This window comes from Carettochelys insculpta, chromosome 5, assembly GCF_033958435.1.
Source record: "Carettochelys insculpta isolate YL-2023 chromosome 5, ASM3395843v1, whole genome shotgun sequence".
Lineage (NCBI taxonomy): Eukaryota > Metazoa > Chordata > Testudines > Carettochelyidae > Carettochelys > Carettochelys insculpta.
In genome coordinates this window covers 56831546-56850028 of record NC_134141.1, presented here as the reverse complement: position 1 = coordinate 56850028, position 18483 = coordinate 56831546, and positions in this window count along the sequence as shown.

The window sequence follows — 18483 nt, the reverse complement described above, 5'->3', positions numbered from 1 at the left end:
AGCACCTAGCCAGGGCCTCTGAGTAGCCATGAATGTCTGCCATCCAGGAGGACCACTGAGGGGGCCATGCACATCCTGGAGGCCCTGAGAGACAGCTTCTCTCCAGGAGAGCATTTACATCATCCCCTGGGCTGCCCCACTTGGGCTTTTGGCTACACCCATTCCTGCTATCCTGCCACCCCTCAGACCCCTGCCCTGATGATGCAATAAACGGATGTAATGTTTTGAAAACAAACAGGCTCTTTATTTACAAGGGAAAGGAGTCAAGATAACTGGGGAAGGGTGTGTGGAAGCAACTGGGCTGTAGGGGTACACATGGAAGGGGGTGCTGGTTGCCATGAGGGAGTGGGACAGCTGAAATAGGGGCAGGGAGGTTCAGGGCTTGAGCTGTGAGGGGCGCTTGCCCCCCCCCCAGTCACACCACCTTGGGTGTGAGGTCCTTAGCATCCCTGGTGGGGTGGGGAGAAGCGTGGAGGGTGAGGTAGAAGGAGCAGAGGGTGTGTGGGGGAAAGCTGTTGTGGGTGAGGGAGCAAGGGCTGCACAAGGGCAGGACACTATGGGCCAGACAAAGTGTTAATATCCTGGATCAGGGCTGCCCCATGTGTCACCTGGGCCTCTTGTGCCCTGACACTCCGCAGGTGGACGTGCAGGTCATAGAATCACAGGGCTGGAACGGACCCCAGGAGGTCATCTAGTCCAGCTCCCTGCTTCAAGCAGGATGAACCCCCAACTAAGTCATCCCAGCTAGGACCTTGTCAAGCCGGGACTTAAAAACCTCCAGGGTGGAGGTTCCACCACCTCTCCAGGCAATGCATTCCAGCACTTCACTGCCCTCCTGGTGAAGTAGTTTTTCCTCATATCCAACCTAATAGCCAACCTAATCCTCTCCTTCTCAAACTTCAGACCATTGCTCCTTGTTCTGCCATCTGTCACCACTGAGAACAGTTTCTCTCCATCCTCTTTAGAGCTCCCCTTCAGGAGACTGAAGGCTGCTATTAGATCACCCCTCAGTCTTCTCTTCTGTAAACTAAATAAGCCCAAGTCCCTCAGCCTCTCCTCATAGGTCATGTGCTCCAGCCCCTTAATAATTTTTGTTGCCCTCCACTGAATCTGCTCCAGCACATCCACATCCTTTTTATACTGGGGAGCCAAAACTGGACACACTATTCCAGATGTGGCCTCACCAGTGCTGAGTAGAGGGGAACAACCACTTCTCTAGTTCTGATCACAATGCTCCTCCTAATGCACCCCAATATGCCGTTGGCCTTCTTGGCTACAAGGGCACTCTGTTTACTCATACCCAGCCTTTCATCCACCAGAACCCCTAGGTCCCTTTCTGCTGTACTGATGCTTAGCCAGTTGGTCCCTAGCCTGTAACAATGCTTGGGATTCTTCCATCCCAAGTACAGGACTCTACACTTCTTCTTGTTGAACCGCATCAAATTTCTTTTGGTCCTCCCATGTCCACTCCTAGAGGACCGCAGTCATAGCCCAGAGATCTACCACCTGGAGGTGGTGCAGCTCCTCTTGGCTTTGAGCATGCTGGTGGTGTCTCCAGACTTGTGTGGCAGTGCTGTGGTCTGTGGAGCACACCCCTCTCTCAGCCGGTCCAGCAGTGGAGAACAAGAATGGAGAATCAGTCATCCCAGGGCACATAATGCCTAAAGTCCAGGCCCCACCCATGAACCAAGAGCAGAGGTCCTCAGCTCTGCCACAGCCATGATGCCAGGAACAAGACCATTTGCACTCTGGCCACTGGACCCTCCTGTCCCCGGGATTGGGGCTGCCATGGGACTGTGGGCATGCCCATGTGCCCCGTGGGGGACTGCTGGGTGTGCATTTGTTTCATTTTCCCCTGACAACTTCCTGGGATGGCTTGTGGGGGGTGTCCACCCTGGGGTCCTGGACAGGGCAGACCTTGCCAGCCACCCAGTGCCCCATAGGTCAGGGGCCCTATGTGGCAGCTCCTGGGGCTGTATGCCTGGGAGCAGCATGACATGTGGTCCCATGTGCACCTGTTGTTGCATGTTCCTTGGCCAGCCAGGGCCAGGAGTGGACCACCCAGCCTCCCCCTGCCTGGCCAGCCTCCCCACCCGCTGTATAGGGGACGGTGATGGCACTTATTGGATGCTCCCTCATCTGCATTGGGTGACGCCAGTGACAGATCCACTGTCAGCCCTCTGGTTCCCTCAGTCGCCTGGCTAACCTTCTTCACTCCATGGTCACTGGCTGCCTCCAAGTTGATGACGGGCATGTCAAGGCAAGGACTGAGAAGCAGAGGCAGGAATGGGACTGTTCTGCCTCTCAGGATCCAATGCAGGGCTGCATCCTCGAGTGCCCCTTCCTAGCCTGGATGTAGGCCTGGCAGAGTTCTTTAAATTTCATCCACACCTGCTCCTGGGTGTGGATGTGGCCCTTGATGGCCAGAGCCTCTGCCATGCAGCCAAAGACAGACATGTTCCTGTGTCAGATGCGAAGAGCCTGGAGGATGGTCTCATTCCCCAAGACCTCAATCAGGCCCCAGATCTCTGCAGCTGAGCAGGAAAGCACCTGCCTCCTGTATTTCCAGGCAGGGTACTGGGGGCTCATGGATGGCAGCTTGGAACCCTTGTGCTGGCTCATGTTGGTCCATGTGCTAGCTGGCACCAGAGTCCTGGCTGTGGGCCTGCTGGCTGCACACAGCCTTCAGAACTCTGTGTGCCTTTAAGGCCTCTGGCAAGGGAGAAGAGGGGAAGCAGTATCACTGAGGCTTTCTGTTCATGGCCAGAGCAGCCAACCGGCCAGAGGAGAGCACCCGGGGGGGGCGGGGGGGGGGGGGGCTGGAGGTCCTTTATGTTGAAATAACCCTTATTCCCCATCTAAACAACACATTTCAAAATCACTATTTCAGAATAAGCGCTATTCCTTTCACTTTGAGGGTGAGCAATTTTGGAATAACGCACACATTATTTTGAAATAATGTGTGCATAGTGTAGATGAAGTGTTAGTTATTTCAGAATAACAGTATAGCGTATGTAGAGACTAAGGCTACATCTACACTAGCAAGTTCTTTCAAAAGATTTTTCAAAAGAAGGGGGCTCCTTCGAAAGAGTCCATGGAGCGTCTACACACACAAAGCATTCTTTTGAAAGTTCATCAAAAGAATGTGGCATTCCTTTTGAAATTGCTCTTCCTTTTCCATCCAGGAACAGTGCCCCCTTTCAAAAGCTTCTTTTGAAAGAAAATATGTGTAGATGCTCCTCAAGGCCCTTCTTTCGAAAGAACAATCTTCATTTTCAGTCCCTGGCATATTCTTTCATAAGAGTGGGGGCTACGCGTATGCTCTCTTCGAAAGAGCAGATCGCTCTTTTGATCTGCTTTTAGTGCGTGGACACTCTCTTTCGAAAGAAATTCTGTCAGAAGAGCTTCTTTCAAAAGATCTCTGTGGTGTAGCTGTAGCCTGGGAGAAGAGGACATTCAGCACTTTAGGGTATGTCTACAGAGCAGCCTTATTCTGGAGTGGTTTATTTCAAAATAATGCTGTTATACACAAAATGCATTTTGAAATATCACTTAGCTATTTCGAAATACAGCATCTACACACATATGGGAGGAAGGGGCTTTTGAAATCAGGGGGTCCTTCTGGAAATCCTCTATCTACACAGGCAGCGTGTGTTTTGAAAGCGGCAATTTTGAATCACGGCCAGCTGCCATTATACTAATGAGGTGCTGCATATTCATGGTAACACCTAATTAGCATCTGCTGAAATTCCTCATTACCATGCCCCTTCCAAAAGCAGGGGGCTAGTGTAGATGCGGCCTGTCTAAACAGCTCCTATTTTGAAATAGCTATTCCAGGGCTGTGGCTACATTGCCCCTCCTGTTTGGAAGGGACATGCAAACGCACCTGATTGGAAATACAAATGAGGTGTGGATTTAAATGTCCTGGGCCCTATTTTCATACTCGTGTGGGATCTCAATTCCAGAAGAGCTGAATTCAAAAGACAAAACAGCCATGTAGATGGGTTCATTTGAAAGGAAACTCCGCTTTCAAAAGCACCCTTCCTCCTGAAAAAAAATTAATTTGAGGATATCCAATAATATTATTACTGCCTTATCTGGTTTGTCACTTTTCTGATTACTCCACCGCTTAAGCAATTCCTCCTCTGGTCCTGCTGCAGCATAACCTGCCTTCTTACCTGCTGCCTGCTGAATTCATATGTGCTTGTACTCCAAATATTCTCGTGGGTCAACTGTCACCTCCTGCTTTGACATCGTGGCTTCTGTCTGCTCTAACTGCTGACTGAGGATGTACATCTCCCCACTCCATTCCAGTGTCCTTAAGTCCCTCGGGTCAGTTGCCAGCCTTCCTTTGGGAATGTACTTCTTCCCCTTTGCTGACCAGGTTGGGGATGTATATCTCACCCATCAGGTACCGAGTTCTCAAGCCCCACAGTCTTGAGTCAGCCTTAATCTTGAGAATGTTCGTCTTTCCCCGCCTCTCTATACAGCTTATACTGCAGTCTTAACTCATACAACTGCCTTAATGAGGACTTGTACTACTTGAGGGTATACATATTACGTGCCTGATGGGGGCTTCTGTCAGGACTTGCAATGTTACGTGCAATGAGGAAGTAGGACCACCACTTCACACTGCCTGCCACCTCGTGTACCCAGCCAGTCCTGGGCTTAACTTAATGCTCAATTGCTCCCTGGTGGTTTGTCCAGTTCCTGCATAACACACCACTTAGCTTAAACAGTATGGCTACGTCTACACGTGCAGCCAACATCAAAATAGCTTATTTCGATGTTGCGACATCGAAATAGTCTATTTCGATGAATAACGTCTACACGTCCTCCAGGGCCGGCAACGTCGATGTTCAACTTCGACATTGCTCAGCCCAACATCGAAATAGGCGCAGCGAGGGAACGTCTACACGTCAAAGTAGCACACATCGAAATAGGGATGCCAGGCACAGCTGCAGACAGGGTCACAGGGCGGACTCAACAGCCAGCCGCTCCCTTAAAGGGCCCCTCCCAGACACAGTTGCACTAAACAACACAAGATACACAGAGCTGACAACTGGTTGCAGACCCTGTGCCTGCAGCATAGATCCCCAGCTGCCGCAGAAGCAGCCAGAAGCCCTGGGCTAAGGGCTGCTGCCCACGGTGACCATAGAGCCCCGCAGGGGCTGGAGAGAGAGCATCTCTCAACCCCCCAGCTGATGGCCGCCATGGAGGACCCAGCAATTTCGACGTTGCGGGACGCGGATCGTCTACACGGTCCCTACTTCGACGTTGAACATCGAAGTAGGGCGCTATTCCTATCTCCTCATGAGGTTAGCAACTTCGACGTCTCGCCGCCTAACGTCGAAGTTGGTGCCGCTACTTCGAAGTAGCGTGCACGTGTAGACGCAGCTTATATGTGCCTCTTGTACTCATCCCCCTTTTAGCGGATACCCCTTCTGACACTATGCTTTGATTCCACATGTTGAGGTTCCCCCCTGACTTAGATTTGGAGAAAGCGGAACTAAGATGTGTCTGAAGGGAAAAGAGACTTCTATCCATAGCCCAGAGGGGTGGTAAAGGAAACATGCTCACCCCTCTTGGATGTCAGTCTCTGGTTCCCATTCACCTCACAAGTTTGGATCCTGGATGAGCCTCCCCAAACTGTTGGAAACGAAAGTCTGGCCTGTGTGTATGAAGCTAGCAGGAGGGTTTATTATGCACAATGCTGGTGGAGTGCCACTTCACTTATTAAGCTCAGTTGGCACCATCAAACAACTAGTTACAACTGATTATATGGGCAGAGAGAAGCGATGGGTGGGGAAGCCCGAGCCAGTGCATAGGCTAGGAGCAAGATGAAATGAGCACAATAAGCCAATAGGCTAACAGGTTACACAAATTAATCTGCTCTTAGCTCAAATAATGTTTATCTAATACTTAGATATTACTTCTTAACGGTTTTATTAAACTACTCATGTATGGAATTCCAATCATGAGTTCAAGGGAGTGATGCTGATTCTCTCCAGATAGCTATGATCCAGTGACGCATGTCTAGGGATTTAAAGCAAAAACAGCAAAGGTGAATGGCAGGCATACTGAGTTTGTTATACCTTGTTTATTTCTCTAAGAGTCCAGGCTGACAACAGTGGGAGGTGTTTGGGTAGAGAGAGAGGATGTTTTTCTGTCATCAGTGAGGGCCAAAGCCTACTTCCGAGACCTTGAATGTAACTGCTGCTGGGGTAGTTATCTCTTTTTCAGACTTTAAGGCACCGTTTCTGTTTGCGGCCTTGTTGGGGCCCGTACCATATGATAAAAGGCAGAGATGGCATATTTTCACTAACGTTAGCTGCCTATGAACCACAATACATGTTATGAGATAGCTAGGCCAGACTATGAAATTTCAGAATGATGTGAAAGGGTCATAACAGAAACCATGATACACACTGGGAATTTTTAACCTACAGTAGTGCCCATCTTTAAAAAAGGAAAGAGGGACAATCCACGGAACTATACATCGGTCAGCCTCACCTCAGTCCCTGGAAAAAATCATGGAGGGGATCCTAAAGGAATCCATTTTTGAGCACTTAGAAGAGGGGAAAATGATCAAGAGTAGTCAACATGGATTCACCAAGGGCAAGTCATGCCGGACCAATCTGATTAGCTTTTATGCTGAGGTAACTGGCTCTGTGGACAAGGGAAGTCAGTGGATGTGATATACCTTGACTTTAGCAGGGCTTTTCATACAGTCTCCCACAACATTCTTGCCCATAAGTTAAGGAAGTATGGATTGGATACATGGACTGTAAGATGGATAGAAAGATGGCTAGATGGTCGAGCCCAATGGGTAGTGGTGAATGACTCAATGTCTGGTGGTGATCTGTTTCAAGTGGAGTGCCCCAAGAATCGGTTCTAGGACTAGTATTGTTCAATATCTTTATTAATGACCTGGATGAGGTGATAGATTGCACCCTCAGCAAATTAGCAGATGACACTAAGCTAGACGGAGAGGTAGATATGTTGGAGGGCAGGAATAGGGTCCAGAATGACCTAGATAAATTGGAGGATTGGGCCAAAGAAAATCTGATGAGGCTGAACAAGGACAAGTGCAGAGTTCTGCACTTGGGACAGAAGAATCCCAAACATTCTTACAGGCTGGGGACCAACTGCCTAAGTAGCAGTGCAGCAGAAAAAGGCCTGAGGATTACGGTGGATGAGAGGATGGATATAAATCAACAGAGTGCCCTTGTAGCCAAGAAGGCTAATGGCATATTGGGGTGCATTAGGAGAAAGAAGCATTTCCTGCAGATCTAGAGAAGTTATTATTCCCCTCTATTTAGCACTGGTGAGGCCACATCTGGAGTTCTGCATCCAGTTTTGCCCCCTCCCCTCCATATAGAAAGGATGTGGTTGCCTTGGAGCAGATTCAGTGGAGGGCAAAGAAAATGATTAGGTGGCTGGAGCGCAAGATCTCAGGAGAGACTGAGGGATTTGGGGTTATTTAGTTTGCAGAAGAGCAGAGTAAGGAGCGATTTGATAGCAGACGTCAACTTCCTGAAGGGGGGCTCTAAAGAATATGGAGAGAGGTTGTTAGTAGTGACAGGTGGCAGAACAAGAAGCAATGGTCTGAAGTTACAGAGGGAGAGGAGTGGGTTAGATATTCGGAAAAAACTGTTTCACCAGAAAGGTGGTGAAGCACTGGAACGTGTTATTGAGAGAAGTGGTGGAATCTCCATCTGTAGAGGTTTATAAGTCACAGCTTGGGAAAGTCCTGGCTGGGATAATTTAGTTAGGGTTGATTCTGTTTAGACCAGGGGCTGGACTAGATGACCTCCTAAGGTCCCTTCCAGCTCAGTGATTCAGCATTAGGAATATATTACCGACCACCTAACCAGGACAGTGATAGTGATGCTGAAATGTTAAGGGAGATTAGAGAGGCTATCAAAATAAAAAACACAGTAATAATAGGAGATTTCAATTATCCCCATATTGATTGGGTGCATGTCACCTCAGGACGGGATTCAGAGATTAAATTTCTTGATGCCTTAAATGACTGCTTCTTGGAGCAGCTAGTACAGGAACCCACAAGGGGAGAGTCAATTCTCGATCTAGTCTTGACTAGAACGCAGGATCTGGTCCAAGAGGTAACTGTTACTGGACCGCTTGGAAATAGTGACCACAATATAATAACTTTTAATATTCCTGTGTTGGGAAGAACACCGCAGCAGTCAAACACTCTGGCATTTAATTTCAAAAAGGGGAATTACACTAAAATGAGGAAGCTAGTTAAACAGAAACTAAGAGGTAGAGTAATTAAACTAAAATCCCTGGAAGCTGCATGGAAACTGTTTAAAGACACCATACTAGAGGCCCAACTTAAATGTATACCCCAAATAAAAAAACACAGTAAGAGACCTAACAAAGAACCACCATGGCTAAACACCCATGTTAAAAAGGCAGTGAGAGAGAAAAGGGCAGCTTATAAAAAGTGGAAGTCAAATCCTAGTGAGGAAAATAGAAAGGAACATAAACACTCCCAAATTAAGTGTCATAATGTAGTAAGAAAAGCCAAAAAAGATTTTGAGGAACAGCTAGCCAAAAATTCAAAAAATGATAGTAGAATGTTTTTTAAATACATTAGAAGCAGGAAGCCCGCTAAAAAAGCAGTGGGACCCTTGGACGATAAAGATATAAAAGGAGCGATCAAGGAAGACAGTGCCATTGCGGAGCGATTAAATGATTTCTTTGCTTCAGTCTTCACGGCTGAGGATGTTACAGAGGTTCCTAAATCTGAGCCAGCCTTTTTAGGTGACAAATCTGAGGAACTCACTCAGATTGAAGTGACATTAGAGGAGGTTTTGGAGTTAATTGATAAGCTGAATAGTAACAAGTCTCCAGGACCAGATGGCATTCACCCAAGGGTTCTGAAAGAACTCAAATGTGAAATTGCGGAGTTATTAACAGTGGTTTGTAACCTATCCTTTAAATCCACTTTGGTACCAAATGACTGGAAGACGGCCAATATAACACCAATATTTAAAAAAGGCTCTAGAGGAGACCCTGGCAATTATAGACCGATAAGTTTAACATCAGTACCAGGCAAATTAGTAGAAACACTAGTAAAGAATAAAATTGCAAGGCACGTAGAAGAGCACGAATTGTTGGGCAAAAGTCAGCATGGTTTCTGCAGAGGGAAGTCGTGTCTAACTAATCCATTAGAATTCTTTGAAGGGGTTAATAAACATGCGGACAAGGGGCACCCAGTGGACATAATATACCTAGATTTCCAGAAAGCCTTTGACACGGTCCCACACCAAAGGCTTTTATGTAAATTAGGTGGTCATGGGATAGGAGGAAAGATCCTTTCATGGATCGGGAATTGGTTAAAAGACAGAAAACAAAGGGTGGGAATAAATGGTAAATTTTCACAATGGAGGAGGGTAACTAGTGGTGTTCCCCAGGGGTCAGTCCTGGGACCGATCCTGTTCAACTTGTTCATCAATGATCTAGAAAATGAGGTAAGCAGTGAGGTGGCAAAGTTTGCAGATGACACCAAGTTGTTCAGGACAGTCAAAACCAAAAGGGATTGTGAAGAACTACAAAAAGATCTCAGCAAACTGAGTGATTGGGCAGCAAAATGGCAAATGAAATTTAATGTGGGTAAGAGTAAGGTAATGCATGTTGGAAAAAATAACCCAAATTACACGTACTACATGATGGGGTCAAATTTAGCTACGACAGATCAGGAAAGGGATCTTGGAGTTATAGTGGATAGTTCTCTGAAGACATCCACGCAGTGTGCAGCAGCAGTTAGTAAGGCAAATAGGATGTTAGGAATTATTAAAAAAGGGATCGATAATAAGACAAAGATATCATACTTCCCCTATATAAAACTATGGTATGCCCACATCTTGAGTACTGCATGCAGATGTGGTCTCCTCACCTCAAAAAAGATATATTGGCATTAGAAAAGGTTCAGAAAAGGGCGACTAAGATGATTAGGGGCTTGGAACGGGTCCCATATGGGGAGAGGCTAGAGAGACTGGGACTTTTCAGTTTGGAAAAGAGGCGATTGAGGGGCGATATGATAGAGGTATATAAAATCATGAATGGTGTGGAGAAAGTGAATATAGAAAAATTATTTACCTTTTCCCATAATACAAGAACTAGGGGACACCAAATGAAATTGATGGGTAGTAGGTTCAAAACTAATAAAAGGAAATTTTTCTTCACACAGCGCACAGTCAACCTGTGGAACTCCTTGCCCGAGGAGGCTGTGAAGGCCAGGACTCTATTAGGGTTTAAAAAAGAGCTTGATAAATTTTTGCAGGTTAGGTCCATAAATGGCTATTAGCCAGGGATAAAGTATGGTGCCCTAGCCTTCATAACAAGGGCAGGAGATGGATGGCAGGAGATAAATCACTTGATCATTGTCTTCTGTTCTCCTTCTCTGGGGCACCTGGCATTGGCCACCGTCGGCAGATGGGATGCTGGGCTGGATGGACCTTTGGTCTGACCCAGTATGGCCATTCTTATGTTCTTATGTTCTTATATTCTATAATTCTATGATTATATCATCAGGCATGGTGACAATTCTTGAATGCCGATAATAAAAATTATTTTGTTCCAATCAGAACAAAATGTCTGCAAAGCAAATAATTTGAAAGATTTCAAATTGAATAAGGGAAGAGTATGGGAAGTAGGAGAGTCCAGGAGAGAGATGTTTCTTGGTGACAAGATGGTAGCTTAGCTGGGGTTTCTGAAAAAGAGAATTACTTGTGTGTAATTTGTGACCATGTCTGTTAATGAAAAGATAACTGTGTTCATTTGATACATAAGAAAAAGAATTTAGAAAATATCTTGAAAAAACAATCTAATGAAACTGTAAAACACATCATCTCACTGAGCTGTCGCAGATAATGCTCTACAGTATTGTTGCAGTCAGGTAGTCTGAATTCATTAAATATTGGTAAGTACAATGGGTGTCCAGACACTATTGTTCATGGAATTATTTTGGACACAGTCAAATGGCCCCTGGGATTAAGAACAATGTATAGACAGAAATAGCACTCATATCACAAGAGTAAAAAAGTACTTTCAAGTTTAAAATGTTGGTATAATGAACAATTATGAAACATCTTGAAGGCTATTACCCAGCTTTTGGTAATATATAGTTGTAAGGTCAACTTATTTTCCTTACTTTTACAGGCAGCAATACATTAAGCTATGTTGTTCAATAAACCTAGCAGGGAGTGATAAGTATAAAGTAGTAGCTAAATGCTGATCAAATATAGAGTATTAGCTAAAATGCTGAACAAGTACTCCATTTAACCTATGATTTACCATTCTGAATTTGTTTCCGAAGCCAAACCAGAACCAATATGGGAGCTAAGTGTACAGCATTGTTGAAAATGATGCCACCTGTTTAGGTGCCTAAATATGGATATATGCCTAACTTTAGGCTCCTGTGGTTGAAATTTTTAGCCAAAAGTATTGAAGGAAAATGTAGTGCAAAACAGAGACTATTTCATGGGTTATTCAGAATTCTAATCCATCTTGCTTGTAACCACAAGAGGCATTTTACCATGATCTCCAGAGGTGAAAGTTTAGTTCGTTAATATACTGATTCCTAGAAACTTGTATATTATTAGGGTTTTTTTGTTTTTTGTTTTGTAATGCCAGCCACAACGTGTAGAACAGAAACCTGGTCGCTTTCCTTGAAAGTGGAGCAGAAGAAAAGCTATAAGTTTTGAAGCATGTGCAGATTGTGATATCAGATGACTCAACACAAGAATAGCCAAATGTGTTAAAAAGCAAAGGAAGTTTAACAGGGTGTAGAGGCTTTGCTTGTTTTGCAGCCAGCAAACTAAGCCTCACACAGGTACAGTGGGAACAATAATGAGGCAGGGCAGCACACTGAGGGCCCAATCATTCTTGTGGAGGGTGGGAGGGTAGAAAACTTGAAAACCAGGTAGACTTGGTACAAAACTGAGAGATCAAAAGAAACTACAGGCTTTTGGGAAAGTAGAGCTTCGCTCGGGGTTTTGTTGTTACCGAGATTGTTTGTTTTCAAGGTATGTAAGACTTTAGTTTTTCTAAAGCTTCAAGAATGGAACTTTGAAGATGATTACAACTTGGTGACCAAAGACTTCGTTTGAGTAAATGTTAGATGTACATTTCAAAAATGGAACTTCTAAAATTAAACAGATGTCTTGATTTACTGGTGTTCTTGGCAGGAGCATGCCATTGCTGACAGCCAATCTTAAAATCAAACTGTGTTCTATGTCCATATTTAAAATAAAAAGATTGCATCTGGGAGTTTCAAATTTAAAAAACTAATTGTCTTTTAGTGACTCTTGTATACACCCTTTAATATTTTCCTCTCAGTGACTACTTACTGTACCTGGAGAATTTTGAAAGAAAATTCCCTAGGATGGTAACTCCCCTTAACTGAACATTGCTGCTTGATGCTTTGCTGAGTCCAAGACAATAGGCACTCAGATAAATAGCACTGAAGACCGGGGTGCAGATCCTTATTTCTACTACCAAAAAAATGATTCCAGGAAAGAGTGAGAGAACTATTTGACACCTCCCATACCAGTACTCAAACTAAAGCCCTCCTCCATCACTACATTTGCCTTAAATAGGTATCAGAAAATCTATATAGTTTTCCTGTAAGTCAAATCTCTTCAGAATTGCTTGGTACTCTCACCAAGGGTGCAGTAATGTCAAAATAACTGAGGGTTCATCCACAGGCTGTGGGAGCCCCTTAGATGGTCCCAAACAACAGATTGTCTCCAAGGGGAGATGAAAGGACAGCACAACGCTAGCAACAATGCCACATTTTCGTAGGTGCCCCTCCTTAGGTTTCTTTCACCAAGTCTGCAGCCAGTTAAACAGAAGTGGTGAGGAAACAAAATGCTAAGTGAGGGACATAAGAAATTTCTGAAACACCAGGTGCACCTTCCTCCATTTCAGAAGACTTTACAACATTTGAAAACAAAAAGTGCATGTAAAAAATAAGCCTACCTGGTATTTATCTTGGATTCTGTGCTAGAATAATTTGCCAGTAGCAAATTCCACACACTGCGACCTCAGTGCCTTCTACACACTCGGGTTTCCCATCCTCCACTCACTCACGCTGCATAGAAAAACATTCAAAAAGCCAGTATCAACATCATAAAAAATTCTCCCAAAGCAGGTTATCACCTCCACTATATGTTAGAACACAGGACTGTTATGCCCACCATCCATTCGCAGACTCCTTGTCCCACCCGATTTTTTATATAAACACTTAACTGTGTATTTTCAGTAAAATTTTGGTATCAAACACACTATTTCTTTTGACCTTATCTCCCTCATTTTCTGTAATTTCTCTCTTTTTGCTTTAATTCTCTCATCTCATCCCCTTTCTACTGCATACCTGCCTCTCACTTTTTACCTCACAGAACCAAGGTGGGTGAGGTAATATTTTTATTAGACCAGCTTCTGTTGATGAAGCTCCAAAGAGTGCTTCTTCAGCAGGTATCGGAGGGGTAGCCGTGTTAGTCTGGATCTGTAACAGCAACGAAGGGTCCTGTGGCACCTTATAGACTAACAGAAAAGTTTTGAGCATGAGCTTTCGTGAGCACAGACTCACTTCATCAGAAGCTGGTCTTGGAAATCTGCAGGGCCAGGTATAAATAAGCCAGAGCGAGGCTGGGGATAACAAGGTTAGCTCAGTCAGGAAGGGTGAGGCTTACTACCAGCAGTTGATGTGGAGGTGTGAACACCAAGGGAGGGGAAGCTGCTTTTGTATTTAGCCAGCCATTCACAGTCTTTGTTTAAGCCTGAGCTGAGGGTGTCGAATTTGCAGATGAATTGCAGCTCAGCAATTTCTCTTTGGAGTCTGGTCCTGAAATATTTTTTGCTGTAGGATAGCTACTTTTAAGTCTGCTACTGTGTGGCCTGGGAGATTGAAGTGCTCTCCTATGGGTTTTTGTATATTGCCATTTCTGATATCTGATTTGTGTGCGTTTATTCTTTTACGTAGAGACTGTCCAGTTTGTCCGATGTATATAGCAGAGGGGCATTGCTGGCACATGATGGCATAAATTATATTGGTAGATGTGCAGCTGAATGAACCCACGATGGTGTGGCTGATCTGGTTAGGTCCTGTAATGGTGTTGCTGGTATAGATATGTGGGCAGAGCTGGCAACGAGGTTTGTTGCATGGATGGGTCCCTGAGTTGGAGTGACTGTGGTGCGGTGTATAGTTGCTGGTTAGGATTTGCTTCAGCTTGGCAGGTTGTCTGTGGGCAAGGACTGGTTTGCCTCCCAAGGCCTGTGAAAGTGGGGGATCATTGTCTAGGATGGGTTGTAAATCCCTGATGATGTGCTGTAGAGGTTTTAGCTGAGGACTGTAGGTGATGGCTAGTGGTGTTCTGTTGGTTTCTCTCTTGGGCTTGTCCTGTAGTAAGAGGCTTCGTTGCACACCTCTGGCTCTGTTGATCTGTTTTTTCACTTCCTCAGGTGGGTATTGCAGTTTCAAGAATGCTTGGTAGAGATCCTGTAGGTGTTTGTCTCTGTCGGAGGGGTTGGAGCAAATATCTTAGTTCTTGGCTGTAGACAATGGACCATGTGGTGTGTTTGGGATGGAAGCTGGAGGCATGCAGGTAGGCGTAGCGGTCCGTGGGTTTATGGTACAAGGTGGTATTGATGTGGCCATCATGTATTAGCACCGTGGTGTCCAGGAAGTGGATCTCCTGTGTAGACTGTTCCAGTCTGAGGTTGATGTTGGGGTGAAAGTTGTTGAAGTCCCGGTGGAATTCCTCCAGAATCTCCTTCCCATGGGTCCAGATGATGAAGATGTCATCAATGTAGCGTAAGTAGAGACGGGGTGTTAGTGGACAAGAGCTAAGGAAGCGCTGTTCCAGGTCAGCCATGAAAATATTGGCATATTGAGGGGCCATGAGCATACCCATAGCTGTGCTGCTGATTTGAAGGTATATATCGTCTCCAAATCTGAAATAGTTGTGTGTGAGGTTCTCAAGCCTATCTTTCTCATCAACAGAAGTTGGTCCAATAGAAAATATTACATCGCTCATGTTGGGTCCCTTATATTCTGGTACCTACACAGCTACAACTCCAACTCTTTCCTTTTCAGTGTCAGTCTTACTGGCATTTAAGGTCTGATCTAGTACCCATGGACTTCATGGGACCTGGATCATGCTCTTAACTTTTCTTCTTTCAGTATTCCCTCCTGGCACACCCACTTTTTCTCCTCTTCTTCCTCTTTCTTTGCTATGCTCTTGATTCCCTTGCTTTCCTTCCTTCCCCCAACTCCACTTCCTCTCACCCTGCTCCTTCTCTTACCCTGTCTCTCTCCACCTATTCACTGATGTTGGCTTTTCCCAGCCTTTCAACCTAGAGGGTTTTGTTGACAAAACTAACAGACTTTCTCCAGAAATGTAGGTCTTGTATTGACAAGCTCTCTCCTGGACACTATAAGCTCATACAGTCTGTTGTTGTATTAATAGAAAACGGTATGTGCAAATTCTATTATTGCAAATGGAGTTTTCCCCCAAACACTTCAATCAAACCACACAGGTTTTGATAAAACAATAAAATAAGTTTATTAAGCTACGTAAAAGGTTTTAAGTGACGACAAGTAACCAGGCATGAGAGTCAGAATAGATTACAAGAAAATAAAAGTAAAATGAAACCTAATGCCTAACTTATTTAAGTGACTTAAAAACAAAGGTCTCTCTCAGTATGTTTCAGCATTTTTACTGGCTGAATTTCTTACAGCGAGGATCCTTCCCCCAGTGAAAAGTTGCTCCTAGTTTTTCAGGTGTTGCTGATGCAGTGGGTAGAGAGAAAGGAAGACATAATTTGGGGCATCTCCTTTCACTTCTTATTGTTGTTACTCTTCTTGAAGCATCATTTTCTGCTGAAGTTCAGGAGATAGAAAATCTGCATGCATGGGAACCCCAAACTGCTTTTTAGCCAATAAGTAGACTTTTTTATCATGCCCTCTTTCCTGCCAAAAATGGCCACTCAACCATGTGATGGTCTATTTGAATAGTTGTCACATGACTGAAGTAGTGTTTTGTATCTAGGTAACTGGTGACTGTTTTTCAGGTTTGGAACATATCTTAGTAATATTGTACAGTAGAACCATACAATTTTACATACAATGTTGCCACACATATTTTAACAGCTTAATAATGAGCACCAAATTACAAATTTGTGAATGATACGTTAGCACAAACTGTAATAAAGTATACAAGCCCTAGGCCCTGGTCATACTCTCCCATGGAGAAATCCTGGGAGGTTTCTTGGCGCGAAGAAACATCTGTAATGAGCCTGCACATCCCCAGACTTAGCACTTCCAGGCTGTGGCCACACTAGCCCCTCCTTTTGGAGGGGGCTATGGTAATGTGCCACTTCAGGAAATGCTAATGAGGTGCTGCCATGAATATGCAGCACCTCATTAGCATAATTGCAGCTGCGCATGCTTCAAAATTGCTGGTGTGCATTTTGAAACCAGCCGTTTTGAAGCACTTGCAGCTGCTATTATGCTAATGAGGTGCTGCATATTCATGGCAGTGCCTCATTATCATATCCCACAGGGCCACATTACCATAGCCCCTCTGAAAGGAGGGGCTAGTGTGGCCACTTCCCTAAATATGTGCAGGACGTCTTATTCTTTTAGGCTATGTCTACACTGGAGCAATCTGTTGACAGAAGTTACTGTTGGAAGATATCTTCCTACAAAACTTCAGTTGACAGATCAAGCCAAACTTCAAAGTGGATTGAAAAAGTGATCTGCTCTGTTGACAGAGAGTGGCTGGACTGCCTGTCCGCTCTCTCATCAAAACATTCAACCAGAGGTACATCAGACAGAGCTGGCCAGTGACCTGGAAGCCCTGTCTGTTGACTGAAGGCCCCCCAGAATGCCCACATTGGCTCTCTGTCATCAGAGATATGTGGAGAAAGGTGTTCTGCTTCACGGGGGGAACAGCAGAATTCTGTTGAAATAAGTGCTGTGGTCTGTTGATTTACTGTCAACAGACCACCTTTGTAGTGTGGACGCTCAGTGAATTTTGTTGACAAATGCCAGTTTTGGCTACAAAACTCTCTAGTGTAGACATAACCCTAGAGTAGTTCTGGTTATTGGGTCCTTAACAGTACAGCACCATAGTTGATTCAGGACCAGAGTCACAATAGAAGAATAAGGTTTTCATAATCCTACATCTGAATTATCCCTTTTTGACTAATCTCTGTAGGACTAATGAGTCAATGTACACCTACCTTGATCTCTTCCCAGTACAGTTTCTCTTAATCCCCCTAATCTTCATAGAGGCCAGACCACATGGAGAGGTCTGCACAATGGCTGGGGAAAAATGTTGAAGAAACAGCTCAGTCTCCACTTCTGTGCAGGAAAGGGGAGGTCCTTGCACAGAGGGTCCATTCCCTGCACAGAACTAGGTGGCACGATCTGCATCACAAAATTTTAAAGTGCTGCATTTCTCTTAAGCCGTGGTCTTTATAAGATTTGAAAGAAATGACATCAACTAATGCCAAAATTTTTATTTAATGCACATGTGATGAAATGATATGATACCAAACAATGGCTACGTCTACACGTGAAGCCTACATCGAAGTAGCATATTTCGATGTGGCGACATCGAAATAGGCTATTTCGATGAATAACGTCTACACGTCCTCCAGGGCTGGCAACGTCGATGTTCAACATCGACGTTGCGCAGCACCACATCGAAATAGGCGCAGTGAGGGAACGTCTACACGCCACAGTAGCACACATCGAAATAAGGGTGCCAGGCACAGCTGCAAACAGGGTCACAGGGCGGACTCAACAGCCAGCCGCTCCCTTAAAGGGCCCCTCCCAGACACACTTGCACTAAACAGCACAAGATACACAGAGCCGACAACGAGTTGCAGACCCTGTGCATGCAGCACGAATCCTCCGCTGCAGCAGCAGCAGCCAGAAGCCCTGGGCTAAGGGCTGCTGCACACGGTGACCATAGAGCCCCGCACAGGCTGGAGAGGCAGCGTCTCTCAACCCCCCAGCTGATGGCTGCCATGGAGGACCCCACAATTTCGACGTTGCGGGACGCGGATCGTCTACACGGTCCCTACTTCGATGTTGAACGTCGAAGTAGGGCGCTATTCCGATCCCCTCATGAGGTTAGCGACTTCGACGTCTCGCTGCCTAACGTCGAAGTTAACTTCGAAATAGCACCCGACGCGTGTAGCCGCGACGGGCGCTATTTCGAAGTTAGTGCCGCTACTTCGAAGTAGCGTGCACGTGTAGACACAGCTAATATTGAGAAAATGCTAAACACATTATTATGAATGAACTGTTGACATAGAATGAAAATTCCCTATTGGAGATAAGAATGGGTCGCTTGGACACCACACCCCAAGGTGATTTGGTTCCTGCCCAGAAACAGAATTTCCTGCATATTGGTTTTCTTTCTGCAGTTTCATGTCTTG